Source organism: Pantherophis guttatus, chromosome 1, assembly GCF_059756535.1.
Source record: "Pantherophis guttatus breed Tessera chromosome 1, ASM5975653v1, whole genome shotgun sequence".
NCBI lineage: Eukaryota > Metazoa > Chordata > Lepidosauria > Squamata > Colubridae > Pantherophis > Pantherophis guttatus.
Genome location: NC_142063.1, coordinates 346749800 through 346764255, shown reverse-complemented (window position 1 = coordinate 346764255; position 14456 = coordinate 346749800). Strand labels below are relative to the sequence as shown.

The 14456-nt window shown below is 52.3% G+C and overlaps 1 protein-coding gene across 1 annotated transcript in view; it reads left to right on the top strand.

Annotated features, from left to right (window-relative positions):
- Positions 1–3766: 3766 nt before the first annotated feature.
- Positions 3767–14456, top strand: part of ABR (ABR activator of RhoGEF and GTPase) — a 163027-nt gene continuing 152337 nt past the window's right edge. Inside the window, exon 1 of the mRNA XM_087890308.1 lies at positions 3767–3894. The gene's annotated coding sequence lies outside the window, so the exon portion shown is untranslated. The remainder of the gene's footprint in view (positions 3895–14456) is intronic.

Below are 14456 nucleotides of genomic sequence, written 5' to 3'. Positions count from 1 at the left end.
ATTGTGTTTTGTAAGTCAAGGACTACCTGTGTCGGCCCAGGTTCTGTGGGGAGGGGAGGACGGTGCGGGGAAACGGATCTCCAGGGAGCCACTGGATCTAATGCATATGGTGGGCCCGAATTTTGCCCTTTCAGCATTTGGAGGGGATCCAGACAACCACTTAAGCCTTGTCAACTCTTCCTTTGTTTATGGCACACGCCGGGCCTCCAGTTCAAAGAAAAGAGGAAGGGGTTTGTGCAAATTGTGTGTTTGTGTGTGCTTGTGTGTGTGTGTGCTTGTAGGGGGCAGACCCACACATGCACAAGCGGGCACGCCAGCCCCCCCCCTCCCCAAAATACTAAATCAGTTCCCCAGTTTGGCTCTTAATCTGAGATAGGGGAAATTTAATCTCTTCCTCTGAGAACGGAAACTTCTTCCAATTTTATTTTCAATCAGCCCATCGAACCGGCGGAGCCAGGGAAGGAGGGGGGGGGGTGATTTGGGGCAGACCCCTGGGAGGGGGAAGGAAGCTCTCTCTGCAACCTCGGAGGAGGGGGGTGGGGGGGAAAGAGGGGAGCCCAGCCCCCTCCTCCCTCCTTCCCTCCCTCCCTCCCTCCCTTTCAAACCTGGTTAATTCCCACCGGAGAATTAACTGCCATTCATTTCAGACGGAGGAGATGGTCTGAAGAGCTTCCCTGCACCCCCCCCCCCGCAATTCCCACCGTCCGCATTGCGCAGGAGGGACCCCCCCCCCATGCAAGGCAGAACCCGAGGCCGGAGCTGGGCTTCCCAGGAGTCCAGGTGAAGTTTGGGGGGTGGGGGGGGTGGGAGGTTTAAAGGGGTTGTCAGGGCAGGAATGAGGGGGAGGGCACCTGAGAAAGTGGGGAGGGGGGATTGAGCATCTCTGCAGAGGGTGGAAAAGACAGAAGTTGGACGGATGGTCGAGTCTGGATTTTGGGGAGGGGGAGATACAGGGCAAGGGAAGCGCTGGGGGGGGGCCCTCCACCGAGGGAGAGGAGGTGGAGCAGAGTTTAGGGGTATCAAATCTTTTGGGGAGTGGGAGATAAAGAGCAAGGGAAGTGCTGGGGGCTTCATCAAGGGAGGGGAAGGGGAGCAGAGTTTTGGGGTATCTTTTGGGAGGGTGGATAAAGGGCAAGGGGAGTGCTGGGGGGGCCTCCATCGAGGGAGAGGAGGTGGAGCAGAGTTTTGGGGTACAGAGTCTTTTTGGGGGGCGGATAAAGGGGGAAGGGAAGCACTGGGAAAGGCTCCATCGGGGGAGGGGAAATGGAGCAGAGTTTTGGGGTACAGAGTCTTTGGGGGGGCAAAGAAAGGGCAAGGAAAGCACGGGGGGCTCCATGGGGGGACGGGAGGCAGTACAGAGATTTGGGGGTACAGACTCAAGGTGATCCAAAGGTCCTATCTGGTCTCCAACTGCCCCCCCAGACCAAAGGGAGGGCAATGGGGTGCAAAAAAAAGGGGAGGGGGGAACAAGGCATGGGGCGGGATGGATAGAAAGAGAGGAGCCTCTCCAGCCAGGCGCAGCAGCCTCTCCCAGCCCCTAAATGGGGGCATTCTGAGCATTGAAGCCCACCTACCCCCAAAAAGCCCCTCTCCTTTGGGGATTGGGGGACCCTGCCCCCCTTCCTCTAATGCCAGGGGTCCCCAACCTTTCGGACTTCAGGAGGGACCACTAAATTCATCATTTCCAATCCTGAGGACCACCAATATGATTTAAAAAAAACAAAGATAAAAGAGTATTTTAGTGCAATATTAAAAAATGCAAATAATGTTTCCAACATTTTCTCGCGGACCACCAGTGACCACCAGTGACCACCCCTTGCGGGGTGGGGGGGACGGACCCCGCCGTCTCGGGGCAGGCAGGGAGGGGAGGGCAAAGAAAGGGGAGGGGGGAACAAGGCATGGAGTGGGGGGGGGGAGAGAGAGAGAGAGAGAAGGAGAGGAGCCCACCTACTCAGGCGCAGCAGCTTCTCCCAGCCCCTAAATGGGGGCATTCTGAGCATTGAAGCCCACCTACCCCCCAAAAGCCCCTCTCCTTTGGGGACTGGGGACCCCCACTCACACTGTCCCGGGGCAGGCAGGGAGAGAGGGGAGGGCAATGGGGTGCAAGGAAAGGGGAGGGGGCAACAAGGCATAGAGTGGGGGGGGGAGAGAGAGAGAGAGAGAGAGAAGGAGAGGAGCCCCCCCACTCAGGCACAGCAGCCTCTCCCAGCCCCTAAATGGGGGCATTCTGAGCATTGAAGCCCACCTACCCCCCAAAAGCCCCCCTCCTTTGGGGACTGGGGACCCCCACCCACACTGTCCCGGGGCAGGCGGGCAGGGAGGGGAGGGCAATGGGGTGCAAGGAAAGGGGAGGGGGCAACAAGGCATGGGGGGAGAGAAAGAGAGGAGCTCCTCCAGCAAGGTGCAGCAGCCTCTGAAGCCCACCTACTCCAAAAAGCCCCTCTCCTTTGGGGACTGGGGACCCCCACCCACTCTGTCCCAGGGCAGGCGGGGAGAGGGGGGGCAATGGGGTGCAAGGAAAGGGGAGGGGGCAACAAGGCATGGAGTGGGGGGGGGAGAGAGAGAAGGAGAGGAGCCCACCTACTCAGGTGCAGCCGCTTCTCCCAGCCCCTAAATGGGGGCATTCTAAGCATTGAAGCCCACCTACCCCCCAAAAGCCCCCCTCCTTTGGGGACTGGGGACCCCCACCCACACTGTCCCGGGGCAGGCAGGCAGAGAGGGGAGGGCAATGGGGTGCAAGGAAAGGGGAGGGGGCAACAAGGCATGGGGGGAGAGAAAGAGAGGAGCCCACCTACCCAGGCGCAGCAGCCTCTGAAGCCCACCTACCCCCAAAAGCCCCTCTCCTTTGGGGACTGGGGACCCCCACCCACTCTGTCCCAGGGCAGGCGGGGAGAGAGGGGGGGGCAATGGGGTGCAAGGAAAGGGGAGGGGGCAACAAGGCATGGGGGGGAGAGAAGGAGGGGAGCCCACCTACTCAGGCGCAGCAGCCTCTGAAGCCCACCTACCCCCAAAAGCCCCTCTCCTTTGGGGACTGGGGACCCCCACCCACTCTGTCCCAGGGCAGGCGGGGAGAGAGGGGGGGGCAATGGGGTGCAAGGAAAGGGGAGGGGGCAACAAGGCATGGGGGGAGAGAAAGAGAGGAGCCCACCTACCCAGGCGCAGCAGCCTCTGAAGCCCACCTACCCCCAAAAGCCCCTCTCCTTTGGGGACTGGGGACCCCCACCCACTCTGTCCCAGGGCAGGCGGGGAGAGAGGGGAGGGCAATGGGGTGCAAGGAAAGGGGAGGGGGCAACAAGGCATGGGGGGGAGAGAAAGAGAGGAGCCCACCTACCCAGGCGTAGCAGCCTCTGAAGCCCACCTACCCCAAAAAGCCCCTCTCCAGGGGAGAGAGCAGGGAGGGGGGAGGGAGGGGAAGAGGGGAGGGCCGGGGGGAGGGTCCCAGGTGAGCCCTCCCTCCCGTGGGCCGAGTGCGGAAGCGGCCGGAGGCGGAGCAGCGCCGGGCGGTCGGGCGGCGGGGACTCCTCGGGGCCACCATGAGGGCATCGGACGAGCCGGAGCGGGACGGAGAAGCGGCCGAAGCGGAGCGGGAGTTCGCGCGGCAGTGGCGCCGCCAGTTCCCCGGGGAGGCGCTGCCGGTGCTGCGGCGGGGCTCGGCGGGGGCGCTGGAGGCGGAGCTGGGCCGCTGCCGGGAGGCGCTGCGGGGGCTGCGGGTGGCCCTCCGCCAGGAGACCCTCAAGGCCCGCTACCTGCAGGACCGCCTGGCCCGCGCCAGGGACGCCCCGCCGCCGCCCCCGCCCCGCAGCTGGAAGCCGCCCCGGAGACCCCCGGAGAACCCCCGGCCGGAGCCCCGCAGCGGCAGCAGCGAGGAGGGCGAGGAGGAGGAGACGCCGGCAGGTGAGTCGGGCTCCTCGCGGTCCCCCCCCCAGCACACCTGGCTGGGGAGACTGCGCCAGGAGGGGGCTTTGCACCTGTCCGGGTAGACAGTTCCTGCGAGGGGAGGCTCTGGAGGAAACCTGGCCAGGTAGACTGTTCCTACGAGGGGAGGCTCTGGAGGGGGCTTTGCACCTGTCCGGGTAGACAGTTCCTGCGAGGGGAGGCTCTGGAGGAAACCTGGCCAGGTAGACTGTTCCTACGAGGGGAGGCTCTGGAGGGGGCTTTGCACCTGTCCGGGTAGACAGTTCCTGCGAGGGGAGGCTCTGGAGGAAACCTGGCCAGGTAGACTGTTCCTACGAGGGGAGGCTCTGGAGGGGGCTTTGCACCTGTCCGGGTAGACAGTTCCTGAGACGGGAGGCGCCGGAGGGGGCTTTGAAACCTGGCCAGGTAGACTGTTCCTGCGAGGGGAGGCTCCGGAGGGGGCTTTGAAACCTGGCCAGGTAGGCTGTTCCAGCAAGGGGAGGCTCCGGAGGGGGCTTTGAAATCTGTTCAGGTAGACTGTTTGTGTGAGGGGAGGCTCTGGAGGACACTTCAAAACTTGTACAGGTAGACTGTGCCCGCCAGGGGAGGCTCCGGAGAGGGCTTTGAAACCTGTCCAGGTAGACTGTACCTGTGAGGGGGGGTTCTGGAGGAAGCTTTGAAACTTGTTCAGGTAGACCGGTCCCACGATGGGGTCGGCGGCTTCACACCTGGCAAGGTAGACTGCTCCTGCGAGGGGAGCTGTGTGGGGGGACACTTCAAAACCTATCTGGGTAGACTACTCCTGGGAGGGAAGGCTCCAAAGGGGGCTTCGCACCTCTCTAGATAGACTGTTCCTGTGAGGGAGGCTTTCAGAGGGAGCTTCGAAACCTGTCCAGGTAGACTGCTCCTACGGGGGGAGATCTCCGGAGGGGGCTGTTCCTGGCAGAGGTGGGGAGGCTCTTGGAGGAAGCTTCGAAACCTGTTCGGGTAGACTGTTCGTGTGAGGGGAGGCTTCGGAGGGGGCGCCACATCTGGCCAGGTAGATTGTTCCTGGGAGGGGTGGTTTCAGAGATCGCCCCTGGGAGATGAGGCTCCAAAGGGGGCTTTGCACCTGGCCAGGTAGACTGTTCCTGGGAGGGAAGGCTGCGGGCTATTTCAAAACCTGTCCAGGTATCCTGCCCCTGAGAGGGGGGATCTGGAGTGGGCTTTGAAACTTGTTCAGGTAGATTGCTCCTGCAAGGGGAGGCTCGGGAGGAAGCTTCGAAATCTGTTCATGTGAGGGTAGGCTCCGGAGGGGCGTTGCACCTGGCCAGGTAGATTGCTCCTGCGAGGGGAAGTTCCAGAGCGGTAGCTTCGCACCTGGCCAGGTAGACTGCTCCTGCGAGGGGAGGCTCCGGCGGGGCCTTCGAAACCTGTCTGGGTAGACTGCTCCTGGGAAGTGAGGCTCCGGAAGGGGCTTCACACCTGTCCAGGTAGACTGCTCCTGCAAGGGGAGGCTCCAAAGGGGGCTTCGCATCTGTTCGGGTAGACTGTTCCTGTGAGGGAAGGCTTAAGGCCAGGACTGCGTCTTCCAGCAGGTCAGGGACCCAGCTCTCTGTGCATGCTCAGAGGCCCTCTTCCTCCACTTTCCTTCTGATGTGGCATCTTCTCATTAAGATTGGTATCTGCCATTCGGGGAAGAGGCATCTGGATTTTGATGGTGGGACTACGGGGACGTTGGCAGAGTCATAAAGTTTTCAAAAACAGACTGGGCAACCATTTGTCTGAAACGGTACAGAGTTTCTAGCAGGGGGCTGGACTAGAAGACCTCCAGGGTCCCTTCCGACTGTGATTCTGTTATTATTATTATTATTATTTTTATTTATTTTTTAATTTGATTTATATGCCGCCCTTCTCCGGAGACTCAGGGCGGCTTACAATGCGTTAAGCAATAGCCTTCATCCTTTTGTATATTTATACAAAGTCAGCTTATTGCCCCCACAATCCGGGTCCTCATTTCACCTACCTTAGAAAGGATGGAAGGCTGAGTCAACCTTGAGCCTGGGGAGATTCGAACCCTGCAGTAATTGCAGGCAGCTGGTCTTAATAACCAGCTTAATAACAGGGTGCCTTAAACCACTGTACTACCAAGGCTCTTGGTAGTCAGAGCTGTTGCAACTTTGAACAGTCACTAAGCGGATGGTCGTAAGTTGAGAACTCCCTGCACAGAGGGGAGATCCAAGGACTTTGATAGACCTAAAAACTTTTCTCAGCTATTGGAGAATTTCCCTTCCAGAAAACTTTTCCTACCCTAAAATCCCATTTCTCCTTTTACAATAATTCCTTGTTTTTAAAAACCACTCTCAAAATGCAAATTCCTACCTAAGGTTTATTTCAGGAATTTTGCAAAAAAACTCAGGATGCGCTGTTACAGACTAAATTACAGATGGACACGGGAAATGTCTTTTTGTATGTGTGTGTGGACACGCATGGATTGTTAACCCGCAGGTGTGGAAAAGGGGAGAATGTTGATAAAAGATATATTCCATTAAATTTGCCAATGGAAATTTCATCCTGCGTATATAGTATTTACATTAGTGTTTTTCAAGTCTTTTGACAATTTAAAGAGAGGTGGACTTCAACTCCCAGAATTCCCAGTTCCTGGCTAGGGAATTCTGGGAGTTGAATTACATCCCTCCAGTTGTCAAGCTGGAGAAACACTGATCTTGGCCATTTTAAGCAAAGCCGGCTGAGGAATTCTGGGAGTTGAAGGCCACAAGTCTTCAAGCAAAGCCGGCTGAGGAATTCTGGGAGTTGAAGGCCACAAGTCTTCAAGCAAAGCCGGCTGAGGGATTCTGGGAGTTGAAGGCCACAAGTCTTCAAGCAAAGCCGGCTGGGGGATTCTGGGAGTTGAAGGCCACAAATCTTCAAGCAAAGCCGGCTGAGGGATTCTGGGAGTTGAAGGCCACAAGTCTTCAAGCAAAACCGGCTGGGGGATTCTGGGAGTTGAAGGCCACAAATCTTCAAGCAAAGCCGGCTGAGGAATTCTGGGAGTTGAAGTCCCCAAGTCTTCAAGCAAAGCCGGCTGAGGAATTCTGGGAGTTGAAGTCCCCAAGTCTTCAAGCAAAGCCGGCTGAGGAATTCTGGGAGTTGAAGGCCACAAGTCTTCAAGCAAAGCCGGCTGGGGGATTCTGGGAGTTGAAGGCCACAAATCTTCAAGCAAAGCCGGCTGAGGAATTCTGGGAGTTGAAGGCCACAAGTCTTCAAGCAAAGCTGGCTGAGGAATTCTGGGAGTTGAAGTCCCCAAGTCTTAAAGTTGCCAAGGTTGGAGACTCTGTCCTGATCTACATGGAGTATGTAGATAGGAAACTGAATGCTTCCTCCATAGAGGCTGATACAAAATCAGAAATGGCTGTGTCAGCACCCCCAGGAATGCCATAGGCATAGGGACTAGCTCCTTAACTCCTCTTTTTAAAGAGACTCAGTCTCTACAGATTAATTTTGCTGGGCTCTCCTCTTTCCTTCCAGAATTAGAAAACTTGCAGCCACTTATTCTGTTTCCGCTGGACTTTCTTATCAAACGGATGAATTGATACAAAGATTTGCAAGGGCTGCCCATTTCACGCAAACACACACAACGAAAAGACAAAGTGTTATGTGTATTTTCCAGCAAATGGAAAATACACATAAATGCAAAATCGAAAAGGCCCGCAAAGCTTTCGAAAGTATGACCTGGAAGGCACCTTTAAAGATCATCTAGTCCAATGGTTTCCAATTTTGGCCATTTGAAGCCGGATGGACTTCAACTCCCAGAATTCCCCTACAGTTCTCTCAGAGGTCAGAAAATTCCTCCTCAGCTGGAATCTTCTTTCTTTGAGTTGCAAATTTAATTCCTTGGACACTTATTGCTTTTGCAAACAAACCCCTTTTTAGATATTTGCCGTCTTTTATTATGGCTCTTCTCTGTTGCGAGCTCAACATGGCTGCCTCCTAGAACTGGGGTGGCTGGGGAATTCTGGGAGTTGAAGTCCAGCCATCTTCACGTTCCTGAGGTAGAGAAACACGGAGCTGACCAACAAATTGGAATTAAATAATTCTTCTTTCTGTGACCTGTTTTGGATACTTTGGGTAAAATTTCCCAAGAGTCTTTGGAGAGGGGCGGCATTTAAATTGAATTAATTAAATTAAATTAATTAAATTAAAATTAAGATGGCATTAGCCTTTTTAGCTGCTGCATCCGGCTTATGCTTCTAGCATAAGAGAAGTATTTGGAATTTAATTTCGCATTTATTTATTAATGCTGTTGTTAATGCATTACTGGTATTTAATTGTAGTCCCTGTTTAATTGCATTTAATCAAGGAACCGCCAAGAACATTCTCAATAACACTAACAGGGCGAGCAGTTGGTATATAAACAAGAGATATTTGTTTGTATACCTTCCTTTTGGCGCTGATGATGTTACTTAGTTGGATCATGAAACGCCTGCAAGAAAATCACAAAACTCAGAAACTATAAACCACCCCACAGCTCTCCTTCTCCTCTTCCTCCATTTCTCCTTCTTCTACTGATGATGTTACCTAGTTGGGTCAAGAAATGTCTGCAAGAAAACCCCTAAATTCAGAGACTATAAACCACCCCACAATCCTCCTCTTCTTCTATCTCGCCTCCTCCTCCTCCTCTTCCTCCTTTCTAGCACTGATGATGTTCCCTAGATGGGTCAAGAAACGTCTACAAGGAAACATCCAATCTCAGAGACCCCACAGCCCCCCTCCTCCTCCTTCCTCCTTCCTCCTCCTCCTCCTTTTGTGCTTCCACGTGACCGATTTTCCTTCTCACTTTCATCAGCTAAAACTTTTCTTGGCAAAGTTTACTTCCACTGTATTTCGGAACCAACTCAATTTCCCCTTTTGGCTTCTAGCTGAATAAGCCACTGTGTTTTGATAACGTCTCCCTCCGAATCAAACAATTACTCATTTTCTTGACAATAGTGAGGCCAGAGGCATCGTTCCAAGAATAATTTCATTTTTTAAAATAATGGCCCTGAAGCCAGCAGCTGCTGACTTTTGGACTAAACTAGTGTTTTTCAATCTCATCAACTTTAAAATATGTGGAGTTCAAATCCCAGAATTCCGCAGCCAGCATGCTGGCTGGGGAATTCTGGGAGTTGAAGTCCACCCATCTTCAAGAATGCTGACTACGGAATTCTGGGAATGGAAGTCTACCCCTCTTAAAGCATGCTGGCTGGGGAATTCTGGGAGTTGAAGTCCACCCATCTTCAAGAATGCTGACTACGGAATTCTGGGAATGGAAGTCTACCCCTCTTAAAGCATGCTGGCTGGGGAATTCTGGGAGTGGAAGTCCATTCATCTTAAAGCATGCCGGCTGGGAATTCTGGGGGTTGAAGTCCACCCCTTTTAAAGCATTGCTGGCTGGAGGGATTCTGGGAGTGGAAGTCCACCCCTCTTAAAGCATGCTGGCTGGGGAATTCTGGGAGTGGAAGTCCACCCCTCTTAAAGCATGCAGGCTGGGGAATTCTGGGAGCGGAAGTCCACTCATCTTAAAGCATGCAGGCTGGGGAATTCTGGGAGTGGAAGTCCACTCATCTTAAAGCATGCTGGCTGGGGAATTCTGGGAGTGGAAGTCCACCCCTCTTAAAGCATGCTGGCTGGGGAATTCTGGGAGTGGAAGTCCACCCATCTTAAAGCATTGCCAGCTGGGGAATTCTGGGAGTGGAAGTCCATCCCTCTTAAAGCACTGCTGGCTGGGGAATTCTGGGAGTGGAAGTCCACTCATCTTAAAGCATGCTGGCTGGGGAATTCTGGGAGTGGAAGTCCACCCCTCTTAAAGCATGCTGGCTGGGGAATTCTGGGAGTGGAAGTCCACCCATCTTAAAGCATGCCAGCTGGGGAATTCTGGGAGTGGAAGTCCATCCCTCTTAAAGCATTGCTGGCTGGGGAATTCTGGGAGTGGAAGTCCACTCCTCTTAAGACAGGCTGGCTGGGGAATTCTGGGAGTGGAAGTCCACCCCTCTTAAAGCATGCTGGCTGGGGAATTCTGGGAGTGGAAGTCCACCCATCTTAAAGCATTGCCAGCTGGGGAATTCTGGGAGTGGAAGTCCACCCCTTTTAAAGCATTGCTGGCTGGAGGGATTCTGGGAGTGGAAGTCCACTCATCTTAAAGCATGCTGGCTGGGGAATTCTGGGAGTGGAAGTCCACCCCTCTTAAAGCATGCTGGCTGGGGAATTCTGGGAGTGGAAGTCCACCCATCTTAAAGCATGCCAGCTGGGGAATTCTGGGAGTGGAAGTCCATCCCTCTTAAAGCACTGCTGGCTGGGGAATTCTGGGAGTGGAAGTCCACTCCTCTTAAGACAGGCTGGCTGGGGAATTCTGGGAGTGGACGCCCACCCATTTTAAAGCATGCTGAGATTGAGGAAGACTGTATTCAAGGCACATCCAATTAATCCATCTTTATTTCAGTTTTTCAGTTTGGAAAGTGCACGTTGAACAGAGCCCATTCGCCAAATCCGTCTGCATGTGTTTCTGGTTTTCACTAGAATGTAATTTTATGGCAGTCAATTGATGGTGGAAAAATGAAAAAAAAAATCTGGACTGGTTTTGATTCTTTTTAATTCAAAACCGTCCAGTAAACTCCCAACAGAAGTAAAATGGAGTTGGGGTGGGGTGGGAATAAAAAGGATTAAATTCGTAGTGAGATTAAATTCCCTTTCATTCAAGGCTTTTTAAAGGTAAACCCAGAACTGTCATCATCTCTCCCCATAGTCAACTTTGCAGGGTTAGCATGAAGGTCTTCTAAAAATGGAGAGCAGGAAAAAAACAGGTCACATAATTAAATTTTGTGGCATCTCATCTCTCTTAAAAAGGACACGTGCTTTCAATTTACTGAACTTTAAAACAATAGCTTTTTCCGGCACAACTTATTTTTAGAAAGAACAGTATTGAATATGGATTTTTTTTCCCCTCATGGATCATTATTTAATGGCGCTTCCTGCTTAATCATTTTTAAACTGTGGGCTATACAGATTAATCCTAGACTTACAAGTGAACCCAAAATTTCCCTTGCTAAGCGAGACATTTGTTAACTGAATTTTGCTTCGTTTTATGACTTTTCTTGCCACGGCTGTTAAGTGAATCTCTGCAGTTGTTAAGTTAGTGACACGGTTGTTAAGTGAATCTGGCTTCCCCATTGAGGTCGCAAAAGGGGATCACTGCAAAGTGGCCTGCGAAAGACACTGCAACGGTCATAAATGTGAGTCAGTTGTTAAGTATCTGAATTTTGGTCACAGGACTGTGGGAATGCTGCAACGGTTGCAAATGTGAAAAAATGGTCGTAAGTCACTTTTTTTCAGTGCCAAGTTTTTTTGTAACTTGGAATGGTCACTAAATGAACCGTTGTAAGTCGAGAACGACCTGCGTTGCTTGGTTTGTTAAAAATATATCTATATCAAGAAGGACTGCATGGCTGCGACCCAGAGTTGCCCTAAAACAGATTATAGAAATGAAATATCAGTGAGCTTTGGTGTAGGCAGACGGGGTATTAGTTTTACATATCGGTAGTTCTCGACTTACAACAGTTTATTTACTGACCGGAGTTACGACGGCACTGAAAAAAAGTAACTTACGACCGTTTTTCACACTTAACAACCGTTCCAGCATCTCTTCAGTCGTGTGATCAAAATGCTTGGAAACTGGCATGTACTTATGACAGTTGCAGAGTCCCGGGGTCACGTGACTCCCTTTTGCGACCTTCTGACAAGCAAAGTCAATGGAGAAGCTGGATTCACTTAACAACTGTGTTATACTAAGTCAGAGGTCTTCAAACTTGGCAGCTTTAAGACTTGTGGACTTCAACTCCCAGAATTCTCCAGACAGCTGGAGAATTCTGGGAGTTGAAGTCCACAAGTCTTAAAGCTGCCAAGTTTGAAGACCCCTGTACTAACTTAACAACTGCAATGATTCGCTTAACAACGGTGGCAAGGAAGGTTGCAAAAAGGGGTAACGCTGACCGAACAAAAGTCTCACTTAGTAACCGACACTTGGGGCGAAATTGTGGTCGCATATCGATGCAGCTACTCCAAATTCACGATCGGTGATAGTCGAGAATCTTAAGTGCAGCCGTTTTCTGTAAAACTTTGCAAACGTTATCGGGGTGTTTTGCAATTATTTTATATTTGATCTAATCTTTGATATTCTTTTGGCTATCTGTAAGAAAAAAAATCCGTCTCAGAACATCTGTTTACAAGATAAAAGTTATTAAGAGTGCTTGAAATGCTTTAGTTTTGGTTTGGAGGAAGGCAAGTTTCTAGTCCCCAGCGCTGAAAGAATGTCGGTGGAACACTGAGCTCCAGGCTTTTTTGTCTTGTAGAAATTTAAAGAGCAGAGATTCTTGGAGGAAGGTATTTTAAGACTGTGACGTAAAAGTATCCGGTTAGAACGGCCTCATACATTTCTCATGAGGGAAATGCATAATTCAGAATGTGGCTCAATAGGAAATTACTCAGCTACTGGGCGGTGGCAAAAAAAGATTAAAGGCAATCCATCCAAAGACGAGATAAAGGAGGTAAATTTGGTTTTGCGCAAGAGCAGAAATTTTATCTTGAATGACAGTCGAGGAAAACACTGTTTCGCAACTCAAGGTGGGTAGACTTCAACTCCCAGAATTCCTCCAGCTAGCAAGTTAGCTAGGGAATTCTGGGAATTGAACTTTACCCCCCTTAAAGCATGATGGCTGGGGAATTCTGGGAGTGGAAGTCCGCCACTCTTAAAGCATTGCTGGCTGGGGAATTCTGGGAGTGAAGCCCACCCCTCTTAAAGCATTCTGGCTGGGGAATTCTGGGTGTGGACGTCCCACCCATTTTAAAGCATTCAGGCTGGGGAATTCTGGGAGTGAAGCCCACCCCTCTTAAAACATTCTGGCTGGGGAATTCTGGGAGTGAAGCCCACCCCTCTTAAAGCATTCTGGCTGGGGAATTCTGGGAGTGGAAGCCCACCTATCATGAAGCAAGCTGGTTGGGGAATTCTGGGTGTGGACGTCCCACCCATTTTAAAGCATTCAGGATGGGGAATTCTGGGAGTGAAGCCCACCCCTCTTAAAGCATTCTGGCTGGGGAATTCTGGGAGTGAAGCCCACCCCTCTTAAAGCATTCTGGCTGGGGGATTCTGGGAGTGGAAGTCCGCCACTCTTAAAGCCTGCTGGCTGGGGGATTCTGGGAGTGGAAGTCCACCCCTCTTAAAGCATTCTGGCTGGGGAATTCTGGGAGTGGAAGTCCTCCCCTCTTAAAGCATTCTGGCTGGGGGATTCTGGGAGTGGAAGTCCTCCCCTCTTAAAGCATTCTGGCTGGGGGATTCTGGGAGTGGAAGTCCTCCCCTCTTAAAGCCTGCTGGCTGGGGAATTCTGGGAGTGGAAGTCCATCCCTCTTAAAGCATTCTAGCTGGGGGATTCTGGGAGTGGAAGTCCACCCCTCTTAAAGCATTCTGGCTGGGGAATTCTGGGAGTGAAAGTCCACCCCTCTTAAAGCATTCTGGCTGGGGGATTCTGGGAGTGGAAGTCCACCCCTCTTAAAGCATTCTGGCTGGGGGATTCTGGGAGTGGAAGTCCACCCCTCTTAAAGCCTGCTGGCTGGGGAATTCTGGGAGTGGAAGTCCTCCCCTCTTAAAGCATTCTGGCTGGGGGATTCTGGGAGTGGAAGTCCTCCCCTCTTAAAGCCTGTTGGCTGGGGAATTCTGGGAGTGGAAGTCCATCCCTCTTAAAGCATTCTGGCTGGGGGATTCTGGGAGTGGAAGTCCTCCCCTCTTAAAGCCTGCTGGCTGGGGAATTCTGGGAGTGGAAGTCCTCCCCTCTTAAAGCATTCTGGCTGGGGGATTCTGGGAGTGGAAGTCCTCCCCTCTTAAAGCATTCTAGCTGGGGGATTCTGGGAGTGGAAGTCCTCCCCTCTTAAAGCATTCTGGCTGGGGGATTCTGGGAGTGGAAGTCCTCCCCTCTTAAAGCATTCTGGCTGGGGGATTCTGGGAGTGGAAGTCCTCCCCTCTTAAAGCATTCTGGCTGGGGAATTCTGGGAGTGGAAGTCCTCCCCTCTTAAAGCCTGCTGGCTGGGGGATTCTGGGAGTGGAAGTCCACCCCTCTTAAAGCATTCTGGCTGGGGAATTCTGGGAGTGGAAGTCCTCCCCTCTTAAAGCCTGCTGGCTGGGGAATTCTGGGAGTGGAAGTCCATCCCTCTTAAAGCATTCAGGATGGGGAATTCTGGGAGTGAAGCCCACCCCTCTTAAAGCATTCTGGCTGGGGGATTCTGGGAGTGGAAGTCCACCCCTCTTAAAGCCTGCTGGCTGGGGGATTCTGGGAGTGGAAATCCATCCCTCTTAAAGCCTTGCTGGCTGGGGAATTCTGGGAGTGAAGCCCACCCCTCTTAAAGCATTCTGGCTGGGGGATTCTGGGTGTGGACGTCCCACCCATTTTAAAGCATTCAGGATGGGGAATTCTGGGAGTGAAGTCCTCCCCTCTTAAAACATTCTGGCTGGGGAATTCTGGGAGTGGAAGTCCACCCATCCTAAAGCATGGCTGGCTGGA